This window comes from Lissotriton vulgaris, chromosome 2_1, assembly GCF_964263255.1.
Source record: "Lissotriton vulgaris chromosome 2_1, aLisVul1.2, whole genome shotgun sequence".
Taxonomy (NCBI): Eukaryota; Metazoa; Chordata; class Amphibia; order Caudata; family Salamandridae; genus Lissotriton; species Lissotriton vulgaris.
Window position 1 is genome coordinate 832956099 of NC_141687.1, and position 16079 is coordinate 832972177.

Consider the following 16079-nt stretch of genomic DNA (forward strand, 5'->3'; position numbering starts at 1 on the left):
AAGTGTTTTCCAGAGAATGGTCACTGAACTTTTCACAGGTATCAAGAAAGCAGTTTATTTTCAGGGTGACATTCTTGTCTTTGGAGACTCTGTTAATGATCATAACGCTGTACTAGAGAATGTTCTCAGCAGAATCTCCAATGCTGGTCTGACTCTTTGTAAGGACAAATGTTCCTTCTTAGTTGAAAACATAGAGTACCTTGTCATGAAATATCTATTTCAGTAATTAAACCCAAGAAAAATCTGCTAGAAGCTATTCGCTCAGCCCCATGCCCATCAGACAAAGATCAACTTAGATCTTTCATGGGGTTGATAGAATACTATTCAAAATTTATCAAGAATTTCTCTGACAAAACTGCACAATTACGACTATTGTTAAAAAAAGGGGTGACATTTTTGTGGGGCAGCAATCAAAATTCTTGTTTTGAATGTATTAAAAAAGAAATTTGTGAGGCCAACGTTTGAACCCATTTTGATACCAAACGCACTCCAATCCTTATGGCTGATGCCAGTGCCACTGGTTTGGGGAGCTGTTTTATCGCAAAAATCCACTGACGGCGAAAGAACAGAATTATTCTGTCATAGAAAAGGAGGCACTCTCTGCAACTTGGGGTGTTCAGTACTTTCGCACCTATCTTTGGGGGACAAATGTTGTGTTAAAAACAGATCACAAACCATTGGTTCGCATACTTTCTCCTGGTGGTGCTACCAAAACTTCTCCAAGGTTAGCCAGATTAGCTTCAAAACTTCAAGATTACCAGTTTGAGATTTCACATGTACAAGGGTGGTGCAATGTCCAAGCGGATTGTCTTTCAAGATTATCAGTCAAGTGGGAGGATCTTGAAGATAAATCTTTCAACGTGGAAGATGATAAAGAATCTGTTGCCTTTATTCATGATGTCCTTGAGGTTAAAGAGTGTACCTTTACTTGTTAAGAATGGTCTGAAGGCATGGCTAATGATCACGTGCTTAAAGAAGTCATTCTTCTCATCAAATTAGGTTCCAGAAGGGAAAGTTGTGTTCACATCTCCACTCGTCCTTTCTTAAAAATCTTAGATGTACAATCTATTTGTAGTGACAATGTATGAATGCGAGGTGATAAATGTGTTCCTCCTACTAGTTTGAGACACAAATTAATCAATATTGCTCATGAGGACCACTTAGGTCAAACTTTGACTCAACGCAGACTATAGGCCAATTTCTGGTGACCGGGTTTAGATGCTGAAGTGTCTTCCTGGATAGTGAAGTGTTCATTGTGTAAAGAAGGTGAAAAGACACTCAAACTTGCTGTGGGGTCATCTTCTGGGCATCTCACTTATCCTGACAAGCCTTGGCATAGTATTTCTCTCAATTTTATTGGACTTATGGAAGAACTTCCACTAAACCAACGCTTTGCAATTGTATGTATTGAGTTATTTTCAAAATGGCTTACAGTCAGTTTTCTGAAAGACATTACCACTGATACTACTATATCTTTCTTGAAAACTCTTTTTCAGGAAGAGGATTACCCCAAGATACTTGTCACGGATAATCGCACACAATTGATCTCTCACAACATGCATTTCTTTTTATCAAGTTCTGGTGTCAAACATCACCCCACATACCTTTCCAACCCACAAAGTAATGGTTGGTGTGAGAGAATCAACAGACTTGTCAAGGGAATAATTCAAATGTCTTGCTCTACTGGCAATTTTGATCAGAATATTGTTTTCAATATGGTCTGGGCTTAACGTACCACTGTACATGGTGATAGTGAAAAATCACCTTTTGAAATAATGTGAGGAAGAACTCCTGGTACCAAACTTACTCCTTGTTGGATTAAAGAGTGGGTTTCTCAGGGTGGTCTTAACCATTATACTCCCTCAAAACTCACAATAGCAATGGTACTTCTTCCAAGCACATCTCAAAGGGAGATCTTATTAAAATAAAATCCGGAAGAATTTCAAAAGGGTTGTCTAAGTTTGAAGGTCCATTTTGTGTTAAAGAAGTATTTCCTCATTACATAGTTCTAACCAATGGTGAAAAGTGGAACCTTCGTTGTGTGGCTTTATATCCAAAGAATTCTGTTGTTCATACTGATGTTACTCATTCTTTTCCTTCTTACAGTGGAAATAGTGGCTAGATGTATACCACTCCTGAAGAATCCAATTCTTCTTTGAATTCATTCAGTAGACAAGAGGTTGGTGGCAGTGATGCTTCTGATTCTGTTCAGGTACAAGACAGTCAAAATGTTCCTGTGTTCACTGAAGCTAGGATCCAGAAGTGTTGCATACCACTAGCTTATTTGAATGATTATTGCTGTTAATTATATTTTTCCTTTACTGTAACTTCTAGCTTTCACTGTGTAACTTTTAGTATAATGATGTGTTTCTTTCCCTAAAGGAGGAAGGTATGTTGTAAATAAGTTATATCTTTTCTGTGTCTATTGCTCAAGAATGCTTGCACGCATTCTGTATTCCTTGCCGAGGGTTCTGCAAGTGCCAGTTGGAGACTAGATTAGCTGGCGTGGAGACCTCTATTGCTGTGCTCCTTCAATAAAGCCTTTCTACTCACCTTACATCTTGTGGTACTTATTTTCAACACGCTACCTGCCCACTAGTGCGCTGTGGCACCCCATCCTGTGTATGAAGTGCAATAAACACGCAATTACAATTACAGTTAAGGTGTCGCTAAAAATACAAACCCCTATTATAGGCTGTTTTCCTTCAAAGTTGAGGACTTACTTAATGGGACACATGGGGTCTTGATGCAGCTGCGCATCAACAGTACATAACGCACACCATAAGGAGAGTTTACCCATGCAAAATCAGAGGATTAACTTGTGCATCAGTCCTTAGCACGGACGAAAAGTTTTGTACAACTGACCCAAATTGTTCAAGCTGTGAAATTGATTTTTTGTTTTTTTAACCTTACAATAGGCTGTTGTGGCATGAAGCAGTAAAGCTTAAATAAGAATTATCAAGGTACATATATTATTAGTCTACCTTCAATACACACACCATTGCAGAGCCAGTAACAAAGAAAACATTATCGTTGGCCAATACTAACATTGTCCCATTTTAGCTAAGCATGAGGAGTGATTCCATCCATCGCAGTTGTATCCATAGATGATAATGCATAGCTACCATTACTACGTAAATGTTTTGATCTCGGCATCTAATTGACCCTCTGCACCTACAAGTATTTGCAGGGGAATGTTCCTATAAGTGGCCCACCTTGCCCTTATTTTGGTATGTTTCTGTGGACATCCATGAGGGAAAAAAACTGGGAACTCCAACTCCATAATGAAGTCCAATCCTGTCTTCCATTGTGAGACCCGTGAGGGGGGGGGGTGAGGGGGGGGTCCAGCCTGGCTATATCTCTCTTAGTGACTGTAAGACCTAAGAACAGTGAGTGTATTTTGTATCTGTTACCCCTTAAACCTTATATACTATGTCAGAGTGTTAATTTGGGAGACCTCTGTATGTCCCAAGCCAGTACCTCGGCTAAGCAAGCGGAACCCCTCTCCGGAACCGGTCAAGGACCAAGCAGGACAAGGTTGTATGTATGAAAGTGCCTTCGTCTGATTGACATCAGAGGTATATTGGGGAAGCAATCAACCCCGCGGTCCACAGTCAGTATCGGGTGCCTTAAGCTCTATGGAGGTATTTAAATTGATGAGACAAAGTTGAGAGGATAATGTGGCCTCGAGTGGTTATCGTTGGGCTTGGGCCCAGTCGTCCTCATTCAGTGGTCCAATATCGGTATCCCAGGCGACCCTGAGAGCATCTAAGGTTGTTGGGCTATTAGTAATGAGGGTTTGTATTGTATTGTATTGTATCGCGTATTTATATAGTGCTAAACTGTCGTCAAAAGGGTATCCTGGCGCTTTTACTCCTTGAAACCATACGCGATGGAACACTGCCACAATGTCTACACTATCCTGGGAAAAAGGAAAGTTTTTTGCCCTTTCTTAAAAGAGGAGAATTCCCCGACGCTTCTTAGGGACAGAGGAAGAGAATTCCATAGTTTGGCTGCCGAAAATCCAAAGGAGCGTCCACCCATTTGATATATCTTGGATATCTTATGTTCCTCGAAATCCCCCATGAGGATTTTGCCTTTGAGAGGACTGAATTCTGGGAGGGTAATCACATTTTTAATGTATGGGTGAAGAGCGTGTTGCAGTTGCAGCAACTTATAGAATTGGGTATGGGGCAAATGGAGGTCTCCAAATGATTTAAGGTCCATGCCTTACATAACATCCCCTAATGTTGAGACACCAATACGGTCCCAACTCCATAAGCCCTGTAAATCAGCTAATTGCAGAAGCAGGCGAGTCCGCCAAAGAGGGGTCTTTTTTATTAGACGATCCCACCATACGATTCTACTTAGGGTTTGTTGCCATGTTAGGATTACCACGTGTGTAGCGGGGGGGAAGATCTTTGGGGTCAGTCTTATTGCATTGGAGTGAGAGAACAGTGATGTCCCCCAACATCCACTGCTCAAGTCGATATGCAGGGTTGTTTCTAGAGCCATACCACCAGTCATTCAGAACCTGTAGGTGTGATAAGCTTGTGTGTCAGCAGTAGCAATGCCCCCACAGAAAGTTGACTGTGTACATGTACGTAGGGCTACTCTGGCAGCACCCCCCACACCCCTCCAGGAAGTGTCCCAGCAGTGGATTAATTTGGCAAAACCATACCATAGGGACTGGATATGGATGGGATTGTAAGTGGTACAATATTTTGGGTAGGGAGACCATCATGAATATGTGTCCATATAGAGTTAAGGGGTGTGCAGACCAACTTTTAATCTCAACTTTAACCTTTTCTGTCGTTTCTTCTAAGTTGGGTTTCCAGGACAGACTTTTCGTGTCCTATATGTAGACGTCCAGATATATGAACCCCTGTGATACTATAGTGAGTCCCTCAGCCCCTCGACCTTTCCACCATGACCCCCACAGTGGCCAAAGAAGCAATTTAGAATAGTTCATATAGAGACCCGAGATCTCACCAAAATAAGACATGATCTATAGTATTCTGGGGCCTGATCTATGGGGGTCTGTTAGGAAGAATAAGAGATTGTCTGCATAGAAGCCAATACGATCAGAAATTACGGGGGTGCATTCAAAACCTCGGTATAATGCATCTATATATACCCAGGCCAGCAGCGGCTCTATGGCGAGGCTGAATAGAAGAGGGGAGCGGGGCATCCCTGTCTGATTCCCGGCTGTATCTGAAAATGTGGAAATGCAGCCCCAGCGAGACAGACTAAGGCAGTGAGGGCAGTGTACAATAGTCGAATCAGGGCTATAAATCGGGGGCCCATAATTAGGTGCCTTAGTAATATGAACATATAGATCCAACTGACTGAATCAAACGCTATGTCCATATCAACGAGTAATAGGGTTGCAGGTCTGTCTAATCTGTCTGCGGCTGCTATAGCATTATGCGCTCTGCATATATTCTGTTGCGTCGCACGGTGGGGAATAAAGCATGCCTGGTCAGGGTGGATCAGGACTTGGAGATGAGGGAGAAATCTGTTTGCCAGTATCTTGGCAAGAATCTTAGCTTCAATGTTAAGAGATATTGGCAGGTACGTTGCACTTAATTCGGGTGGACGCCCTGGCTTGGGAAAGACAACAATCTTAGCATGTCTCCAATCAGGAGGTAGACACTTATTCTCGAGGGCTTCATTGAGGGTTGTGAGGTACTGTGGTTCCAATGTTGTCGTGTTAAGTTTAAGGATATTCTCTAGGGAACCCATTGTGGCCGGGCAATTTGCCAGGTGCTATATCTGAGGTAGCTGAAATGTGCTCCTCAAGCAAGACCTGGGCTTCGAGGGAGTCACATGCAGTGGTAGTGAGTGTCTTAGGTGGGAGAGTCCCAAAAAAGTAATTGATCTGTACTTCAGATATGGTTTCACGCTTGGTATAGAGTGTTTGGTAGTAGTCGGCGAAGGAGTGGTGCAACCTGCTCCAGAGTGATGATGAAATTCCCTGTATATGACTTAAGGGTCTGGAGTAGTATCGGTTTAAGGGAGTATTGGCAAAGTTGATGTAACAGTTTCCCTGATTTGTCCCCCCATTGGTAGATCCTGCTTTGCGTAGCACACCAGATGTGTTTGGCTTTTATCGAGTTGAATACTTTGATATCTCTTCTGCAATATAAACAGCTGACGGCGAGCCCCATGTCCATCTCTGTAAAGTGCCTGTAATTCTGTTTGTATTATCAGTGCTTCTAACTGTATCAAATCCTGCTTTTTTGGTGTTTGGCAGCAGAACAGTAACTGATGTCAAAGCCGCGAATAGTGGGTTCCATAGTTTCCCGCAGGGTAGTGGCAGAGTATCCGTACCCTTATTCATAATGAAGTAGTCTGTTAGGACTTTGTGTAGATGAGAACAATAGCTCACGTTGTGTAAATGCCAATACGACATCCACCAGTGAAATGGCGTCCTTTGGGGGCCCAGCGTTAATTGCAGTTGGACTGTGGAGTTGTCCGAGAGACTCCTTGTTAGGGTATCTACCTTGATTGGGGCGCAGCGGGTGTTCCCTGTTGATGAAAATATAATCCAGTCTAGAAAAAGACCTATGCAGTGTTGAAAAGAATGTGTAGCCTTCCTCTGTGGGGTGGAGCTTCCTCCAGGTGTCGGACCAACCCAACGCCTCGATCAGTGGCCCCAAGCGGGACTCTCTTTGTGTAAGCTGTGCAGTAGTAGAGCGATATCTATCGAGTCCGGGATATATGACATAATTCCAGTCCCCACCAGTCAGTGCTAAACTATCAGGAAAGGACCCCCAGATGTCGATTATGCATTCGGTAAGTGTGCAACTGAGCGGTGGAGGGCTATATACACTTCCCAGTACAACTGTCATGAACAAAACGTATCTGCCCTGCATTTCATCCCAAGTGCGGATGTGTGTGAACTGTACTCTACGGTGGATTAGGATGGCTGCTCCTCTAGAGCCGCTCATAAAGCCAGAGTGGAATATGTGAATGGATCTATAGCGCCTGGCATGCGGTTTTAGTCCCCAGCAAGTGTGTTTCTTGAAGTAACAGGATGTCAGCCCCTAACTGTATTGCATGTCTGAGGACCACTCCCTGTTTGACATTATCGAGCAGGCCTCTGATGTTCCAGGTAACCACCAATATTTCCCCAGCCAAGTCAATTTTAGAGGAATGTGTAGTTGTGATGTGTTGAGAAATGGTTTTTCAAAATGTCTATAGAGAAGACTCGCTGCTATGATGCATTGAGGGACCCTTAGGACAACTTGAACCAATAACAATAAAAACCAAAACATCCACGCACCCGCAACCCAACCCAATACCTCTAGGAACGCAGAAGTCTCTGTTGCAAAACACCCAAACGTGGGTTAAAGGCTGGAACAGTCCAATGGATCCCCATAGATCCCATCCCTATAGAAGGTCACTGGGATCTAAAATGTCCAGTTCAGTAGAGTAGCCCAATCCTGGGCTGATTTGCAGGATCATGTTGAAGAAGCGCTTCCTCAGCCCACCTACAAGTAGGCCCTGGAGTCCAGAGGGTTCAGCCACTTAAAGCACAGCCTTATTTATCTTGTTTATTAACCATATTGTCACTACGCGATCCAGAGTGCCAAGAGGACCTCAAACGATGAAGTCTTTTTCCTGTGGGATCATTGTTTTTGTTATGGCGCAAGTCGCTAGTTGAAGTATCTGAATCTCATGGTGGAGGTGCATGTGGTTTAACCGGGCGTTGTTCTTCCATCCATTGAAAAGCGTCTTCTGGAGTGTCAAAGAATAAGGTGCTGTTTTTATAGCTGACACAAAGACGAGCCGGGAAGAGCAACATATATGGAATCTGCAGCTTCCTAAGGCGTTTCTTTGCGGCCCTGAAGGATTGCCTCTGCTGCTGCACAAGTCTAGTGTAGTCAGGAAATATCATTATTGGTTGGGATTCACAAGGGAGGGATTTTTGGGCTCTAGTATCCCTATCATGGTTGTGAGAAGTTGGCCTGGTATATGATGATCACTAATTCTAGTGAGCACCTTGCATCAGTCCAAACGACCCTTATGGTGATTGGTTGTAAGTCAACCTTATAGACCAGCTATCCTAGGGGTAGCATGGACAAAAAGCAGTCTTAGGCTAAACTCAAGAGGGCATGTGAAGCCAGCTGTTTTACCATATGCAATCCTTTTAACATCAAATGAAAGGACACCACACAAGTTATATATTATAAAATATATGTATTTATTTCTAGAATAATCCCCTATACTCTTTATGAGCACAGAAGCACAAGCGTTAAACAAAGAACTTAATATAGCATATAATAAGCTGCACAATTATGGATAGGCCGGGTGGCCACTCAAACCATATATTAAAAAAGTGGTATAAGTACCACGTCACGAACAATGGTAAGGCCTAGGGCCTTGTGAATTGCTGGGCCTATACTGGACTAACGAAGGTTGGAACATAGGAGGTCCACGCGATGCAGATGCAGTGTCTATAGGCAACCGCGTTTACCATACAAGTCAATGGTGCGTAAAAATCTGAAAGTTTTAGGTTTGGGAGTCTTCTGACTGGACTAGAACGTAGCCACTTGAAACTAGGACACTAGGGATGTAAATCACTACAGGGGCACCGGAGTACCCTGGTTACCTCACCCACAGGAAGAGGGTGCATAGGTGCCAAAGTGCGTCAGGTTTCTTCGTGGAGTTCTATGGAGCCTGGAGGAAAAGATGCTGCAGGCAGCCAGGAGAGAAGAGTCCAGTTGGATCCAAGGGTGGATTGAAGATGTAGAGTACCTGAAAGCAGAGGGGACAGAGTCTAGGTCACTAGCCAGTGACCAGGATGGAACCAGGACGGAACCAGGCAATGTCGGGTTGCGATCAGGTGCTTTCGAGTAGTTTGTCTCGGCTGCCACGTAGACCAGGAAGTATCGAGGACAACCAGGAGTTGAACACGGGCTGTCCCATGGAGGCTCTCGCTGTCGGCGGTGTCGGTTCTCAAATCGGAGTCAGCAGGCCTTGGCAAATGCAACCCACGCAGGACTCGAAGATGGCTTCTGGATCGGACCAGCAAGGTCAGATCGGTGGCTCCTTTTCAGGGGAGCTAGGGCTAGTCTGGAGCAACCAGACCAGCAGTTTAAATTTGAAGGTTTGTTGTCTCAGAGGCCACTAGCCAACGGGCAAGTGACCGGACAATGCGTTGAGCAGGAAAAGTGCAAAAGGGCCCCACGCAGCACTCGGTGAGTGTGGAGAGGTGATCTTCGGTGCACAGGCTACTCGGGGCTGGGGCTTCTCAATCCCCAAAGCACAGTCTTGAGGGGGCCTCGGGAGCTGCACAGGAAGCACTTTGCTGGCTTTCCAAGATGGACGGTCCCACGTCTCTCGTCGCCTCCACGGTTCTCAGCTTTGCTAGGACTGTGGATCGAGCTGTTGGAAGTCTGGGAGTCCAGGTCTTGTCGGTCTCTGTTGTTCGAGCTCCGACGGGAGCAATGGCAAAGAAAACCTTTGAGAGCTGATGGTGCCTGCTTGCACAAGGTAGCCACTCCTTGACCACAAGGGAGATTCTTAAGTCTTCTACGTCGAGTAGGATGTCGAAGGGTCCAGAGTTTTGTATCAAAGTTTCAGTCAGGATGATCTGATGTGCCATCGCACAGCTCCTACCTTTATTCCAAATCAAGGGGCTGGATCACCTGCTAGGTCCCTCCTATGGGTGGGACCCAGGAAGGGGGTGGTTACACCCCTTTTCCTTTGTCCAGTTTCGTGCCAGAGCTGGGGCTGGAGTGCCCCAGCGCCGGTTTGAACTGGACTTCGCATGGGACACCTTGTGTGCCCCAGGCAGTGTCTAGTTTCATTCAGTCCTCGCTGCCCCAATCAACTATCTCCTGTCTGGGGTGGTGTAACACCTTCCTGTGACAGGAAACCTTTTGTCCAGGCCTACCCTGCCGGAGTTTCGGTCAGCAGCAGGAGGCCAGACTTGTGTCTGTGGCAGCAGCATCCATTTTGTGATACTGAGGCTCTGGTTAGATGTAACCGCGTCTAAGGAAAGTAACATGTCTTCTCCCTCTAGAAGGGTGGTATGCTACCCCCGTCGCCAGGACTGGCGAGGGGGTAGTATTCCAAAGCGTATATGACACCTTACACAACATGTTTCGATAAAGCCAAACCATAGTTAGCATTTAACCGCGAGGTTCATAATGCACTTAAGAGTATATTTTCATTTCATGAAATGAAAATGAAATGAAACTTAAGAGTATATGGTATGGCAATATCCCAGAACAGCTATAAGGACATGGTTCCAAAAGCTGCAGACAGGCTCAGCTCATGCTAGAGCACCATCTCACATAAAACCAAGCACTCTGCCTCCAGGATTGTTAAGGCCTGCCATAGGAGTGACTTATAGGTGTATATGTGTTCAGATATAGGTTTAGAAATAGATATACTATATCTAAGCAGGGGATGATTACACCACCTTGCCCCAGCTGAGTGATCAGCCAGTTGTGTCAGTTTGGATGGCCAGTCAGGGGTGGCAAAAGATATGCTGCAGCCCCTGGTAGGTCTTGGATGCACCTATGCCCTGGGTACCTATAGTACACTGTACAGGGGCCGATAAGGTGACCCAATACCCAATTGGAGATGTACCTAGAGTACATGGAGTCCATTTTACAGAGAGAGCCCTGATTAGCAGGATCCCAGGCCAACTAAGTCGAAAACCAGCTAAACACTAGGCAAAAAATCTGGGGTAACCATAGTCAGGTATCCACCTTCCTACAATGGTAGTTTAGGATACGTGCGATTTCGGGTCTGGGACGGGCCCGTAGCAGGTCTAATCGAAGTGCTCGATGGGATCGCTCCATTATGAAGTAGAGTGACAGACAACCTCAGGGATCCAAGATTTGAGCCAATGTTCTAGGAAGGTGCATATGTCCAAACCCTCGCATCCCTCAGGGAATTCCACAAAGCAAAGATTATTACGTCTGGCTCTCCCCTTTGCATCCTCCACTCGTGTGGCCAGGCCCTTGGAGATCGACTTGAGAGTGGCAACCTTTCCTTTCAGGATGTAGACGTTGTTTTCCACTTCTGAGACTCTAGTTTTGGACTGTGTGATCCATTCAACAGCGTTACGCAGATCCTGGTGCAATAACTTTACGTACGCCCTTACCGTGTTGATTTTAGCATCCAGCATGTCACGCGGTTGGCCAATCGCAGCTAGGATCGCGTCAGTGTTTGTCGCAGCCTCGTAGGAGGCAGTGGAACCAGTGCCGCTGCACTTAAATTTGTCTATGGTGCTTTGTTTCGCTGAAGATGTGGTTGGGTGGCACTTGGATGTGGCCAAGATGATAGAGCTGTAATTTGAGGCCCCAGGAGGTAATTATGTGATCTAGCCCAGGATAAAGTGCGGGTAGTCCTAACCCCTCGAGATTGGTAAGAATCTGGACGCCAGCACCTGGGGGTTCTGGCGCAATGGACGATCCACCACACCACAAGGCGCACCAGGACCTAGCCCGGCCTCTACTGCTGATGTGTCAATCCCCCAACTGCTAAAGGGTGCAACCCTCGTTTACCTCAGGTGGCTGTGTCGCGCTGGAGGGCAAGCAGGTGTATGCTGAAGGATATCAGTTATCTGCGGGACACCGTGACTCCGCGGTCATGGGCCACAGGCCTGTCTGTCGGAACAGGTCGGAGTAGGTAAGGAGGCAATCTATTCCGTATTGTCTTCCAGGGCCATCCATATACTGCAATCTCCTGGGGCCAAGGATGCACCGCACTGTCAAAGGCACAGCCAGGGTGAGTAGCAGAAAGTGGGTATGTTCCACACCCCAATAGATTCTTGCTGCTCATCGGGGATCACGCATCAGCCCCCAATACGCCATGTTGGACCGGTTGGCCACGCCCCCTATATCATCCCTTGTAATAAGAAGTGGAACCTCAGTTCAAATCAGCATCAACTGGGCAATCAATGTAATCCGACTGCAGGGAAATATATGCAGAACAATGCATAGATAGGGGTAAAAAAAAACGTCACATAGATGATCTGTGTGTGCTTTGCAAGAGGATAAATGTGCTTATTAGATAGGCCAGTCAGTTTTAAATAAGTGAGTGTGGACACAAAATGTTTCTCACGAGCCCACCCCCGGTTTTGCATATTGCCTGTGTTTACGGGTGCCAAAGCAGCCTTGTTTTGTTTCCACTTTATGTCTCTAAACCTCATTTTCTTTTTCTCATTCTTGCAGATTTTATTTAATCCCAGGGTTCTTCCTCTGTTACGGTTTTCTTATCTTTCTCATCCTCCTTCTTTCTATCTTTTCTGTAGTTCTCTCTCTTGATTTCGGTCAAAGTCCGATTTTGAAAAATAAGTTCAGGCTTGTATTTATTGGTGTATAACATAAAAATCACAGTTTGCAATCTCAAGAGGTTGGCTAAGGGTGATGCATTCCCGCTGTAGAGGTCTGCGTGCACACTGCAACTCAAACGTTTCCAATCCAGTAACACAACCCATTGAACTTGATGCTCCTTCTTCAGAAGACTAAATATAACATGCAAGTCAATGAGGCCTATTCCCATACTGCATTTTGTAGTAGTACAATAGTACTACGCATGTACTGCACAATACTATTCACTAACATATGTACGTTGAATTCCTCCTGTGTCACTCTATATTTTTCTGTGCTGAGGTAAATGTGAGAGTGACAGCGCGCCACCGGAGAGCTTCTTTGCCCCTAGCCTGTGTCTGTAATATGGGTGCAGAGGCAAAGGGATTCCCTCATTTGCATGGGGCATGCCCCCATGCAAATTAGGGAACGCCCTCTGAAGATAACGCTGGTGCTTTACGTGTGCCAGCGCTGTTGGTGTTACAGAAGGGGACACACAAGCCTCTGTGGACTGTTCTATGATACCAAAATGCCCCGGAAGCCTGTTGTGCTCCCAGGGCACTTTCTTAATTTGGACCCTTGTGTGTGATTTCAGCTTGCGTTGCAGATATGTGTGCCATATATCAGGCCTGTGTGTGCAAAGGAACCTTGCACTGCTGATGATCATACTGTGCCTGTCTAGTGAAGCTTATAATGCGGTTTCCGCTACAACTGCTCTAAGGAAATATATGAAATACACACTCCTTCTGCACTGCTGTAACTGTCCTATGAAGAGCGAAGGGAGTGTACACCCATGCCCCCATATTGTATCTATCTTATACTGGAAGATCTGAAAGCTGTGGTTATGCTACGTTTAAAAGGCTGTTTCTCTCAGAGAGCGGCAGATGAAGTAATTGTGCAGCAGTGTGCAAAAATATTATTTAGTGTGTGAACTGCCTGTGCCCGGCAGCTGAGTCCCTGGGCATTTATAGTTATTTTAGTCTCCAGCCATGAAACACTCAGTGATCGGTGTCCTCGCAGCTTCCCAGTAACACCCTCTCGCAGCTGAGCTCACACATTATCTGCAGTGTAAAGGCCAATGGATGGCGAAGGCTCCTGCTGAGGAGGAGGGCATGCCGAGGCCAGCATTTTGCTATGTTACGTGTATTTGTAAAGCGCACTATCACCCGCAAGGGGAACTGTTAGACTTGGCCCTTTTGTCTGGTTCACCCCTAAACTTTTTGCTTTTAACTGTGACCTGATACTAGTTGCTTTTGGCTTCTGCGCACTTTAACACTGTGTCCCAGTGTAAAGTGCGTGCGCAGTCTGAGTGCATGTGGTGAGATTGGCCTGCCCTCCCTTAGGAATGCATGGGGAATGTGTGTGTCCTTGGTAGTTCCTGATGTGTGGGGAGTGCAGGGGTGAGTTTGGTATTTGCGAACTAGTGAGATTAAATGCTGCACGACGGTGTGCGCAGATTTAATGTGTCTGTGTAGTAAATGTCAATTGACTGTCTGGCTTGTGATTGGCTGAAGCTGGGTGGTGTGCCTGGCTCCAGGAGTCAGGATGGGTCTGTCCCGGTGGTGAATGGAGAGATCTGCATGTTGATGGGAGGGAGGAGTCCACCTGGGACCTGAGTAGGGCTGGGCCTTCCCTACACAATGCTGGCTCTGCCCCCTGTGGTGCGACTGATGTCCCTAGCCTGTCCTGTGAATGGGGAAAGGGGCTGAGCACATCAAAGCACTCAAGACAAAGGAAAAATGTGTATAAAAAGGGGTTGTAACCCCTTGTAAAGTTGTTCTCTCTTTGGATCCTATCTTGAGGGGGGCCTGCTGCTGCAGCTGCTGAGCGCTAGGAGGAACCGCCACTGGGGACTGCCTCTCTGCTGGAGGGCCATGTGAGCTGCCCCCTGGGCCCAGCCTTTGCCCCCTGCCTTCCTAAAGGACTTTCCCTGGATCTGGTGACTGCAGTGCCTGATAGCGGTTTATGCCCTTGAGGAGCGCTTTTATTTTCCAGTTCTTAAGGATTGCTTTGGCTCCCAGAAGAAGCGGAGTGTGTGAGGCCTTCGCAGCGCTGAGCAGCATTTTATCAAGAGGGAATCCCTGGCGTAGGGATTCCCCCATGCTTAATTGCCTGGGGGTTGCCTCGTGTTCTGCACGATAGCGGGTACCCACCCCACGTCTCTGCCTTGGTGGAGTGTTATTGACTTAGCGTGTGCTCACCCCGCGTTATGGCTGCAATCGCTTTCATTTCATTTAAGCGGGTGCCCACCCCGCTTTCTATTTTCAATTCAGAGGGAGCCTACCCCTCATCTGCCCCGTTTTCACTGCCGGGCCCCAGGAGAAAAGCGGAAGTCAGGCCTGTCTGCCTGACTCGGGGCGGAGCTAACCCCGGAAGAGGAGCGCCAGTCGGAACACCGGCGGAGCCATGCCGGTGTCCCAGGAGGCTAAGAAGCCGTCCCATGCCTTGCTGGTCTCCCGTGTGGAGGGGGAGATCAGAGAGGCCCCCGCCCGCCGAGAGAAGCTGTGCAGCGCCGGGGGGAGAAGCCCCGCAGGAGCCAGCCGCCCGGTGAAAAGCCCCACGCAGTCCGCAACCCAGGAGCGAGACGCTGCCCAGGAGACCGGCAGCACAGGAGAGCCCGGTGAGTGGGGCTTGTGGCAAAGGGGTGGGGAGTGTAAAGGGGCACATTGCTGGTGCCCGCCCCCACCTCCCGCCAGTACTGACTTCGGTTGGCGGCAACATTGTTTTTAGAAGTCCCAGGGGGACTTGGTGGCCATTTTCCGAGTTGCCCTGCGAGAGCCCAGGCAACTCCAACGTTGGGGGCAAGTGTCTTCAGGAGACCCCCGAGTGGGGCCCCCACAGTGGTGCCCACATTGATTTGTTTGGGGCACATTGTGTTAGAAGTCCCAGAGGGGCTCAGTGGCACAGTGGTGCCAGCGCTACTTTATTGTTGGGGCATACCAAATTTTAGCCCCAGAGTGGGGCTCCCGCCTACCTGTAACCATTCCTCCTGTTCTAGGGGGAATAGTTGTTTCAGATCCTCAGTGGTTCCACCAGGCGCCCATTTATTTACAGCACCAGCCCCCTCCACAGTGTGCTCCATGCTTTGGTGGCCTGTTCTTTCCCTAGTTGGCGCACAGTTAGCTCAGGAGCCAGCGTGCTCCCAGGCACATGTTGTTTTCAGAGCCTAGAGGGCTCCAACGGTTGGCGCAATTTGTTTAGAGGGCTACTGAGAGCCCAGCCACATTCCTGATTTTCCAGCTGCCCAGCAAGTAGTGGGCAGCTGCACCATTTAGGTTCCTCATCTCTAGGGACATGTTCTTTGGGATTACACAGCTGCCCAGCGAGTAGTGGGCAGCTGCCACGTTTATGCCCTAAAACTCTTGCGCGCTCTTCTTTGGCTGCGTGCGCAGCCAGCCTTGACACTGTTGGATAAAGAGCGTTTTAGGCCCACGGAAGGCCAGTTGGCCAGGGGTTAGTATCTCATGTGGTTCTTGCGCAAGGTGATGGTATATTGTGTTTATGTTGATAATTACCTAATGCCTAATGTGATTTATACGTAATGTGCAATGCCTTTATGCCTATACCTCTAAATGTATTTTTATGCATAGGAGGTTGTTTTGCCTAGTCTAGTTTATTCTAGTCAGTTTATGTGTCCCTGCGTGATCTATGCCTAAGGAGATTAGTATTGCGTAGTGTGTACCTACCTTTTACCAGTGGGTACTGGTAGTGTCCTACAATTGTTATTTTGTGCTACAATTATTC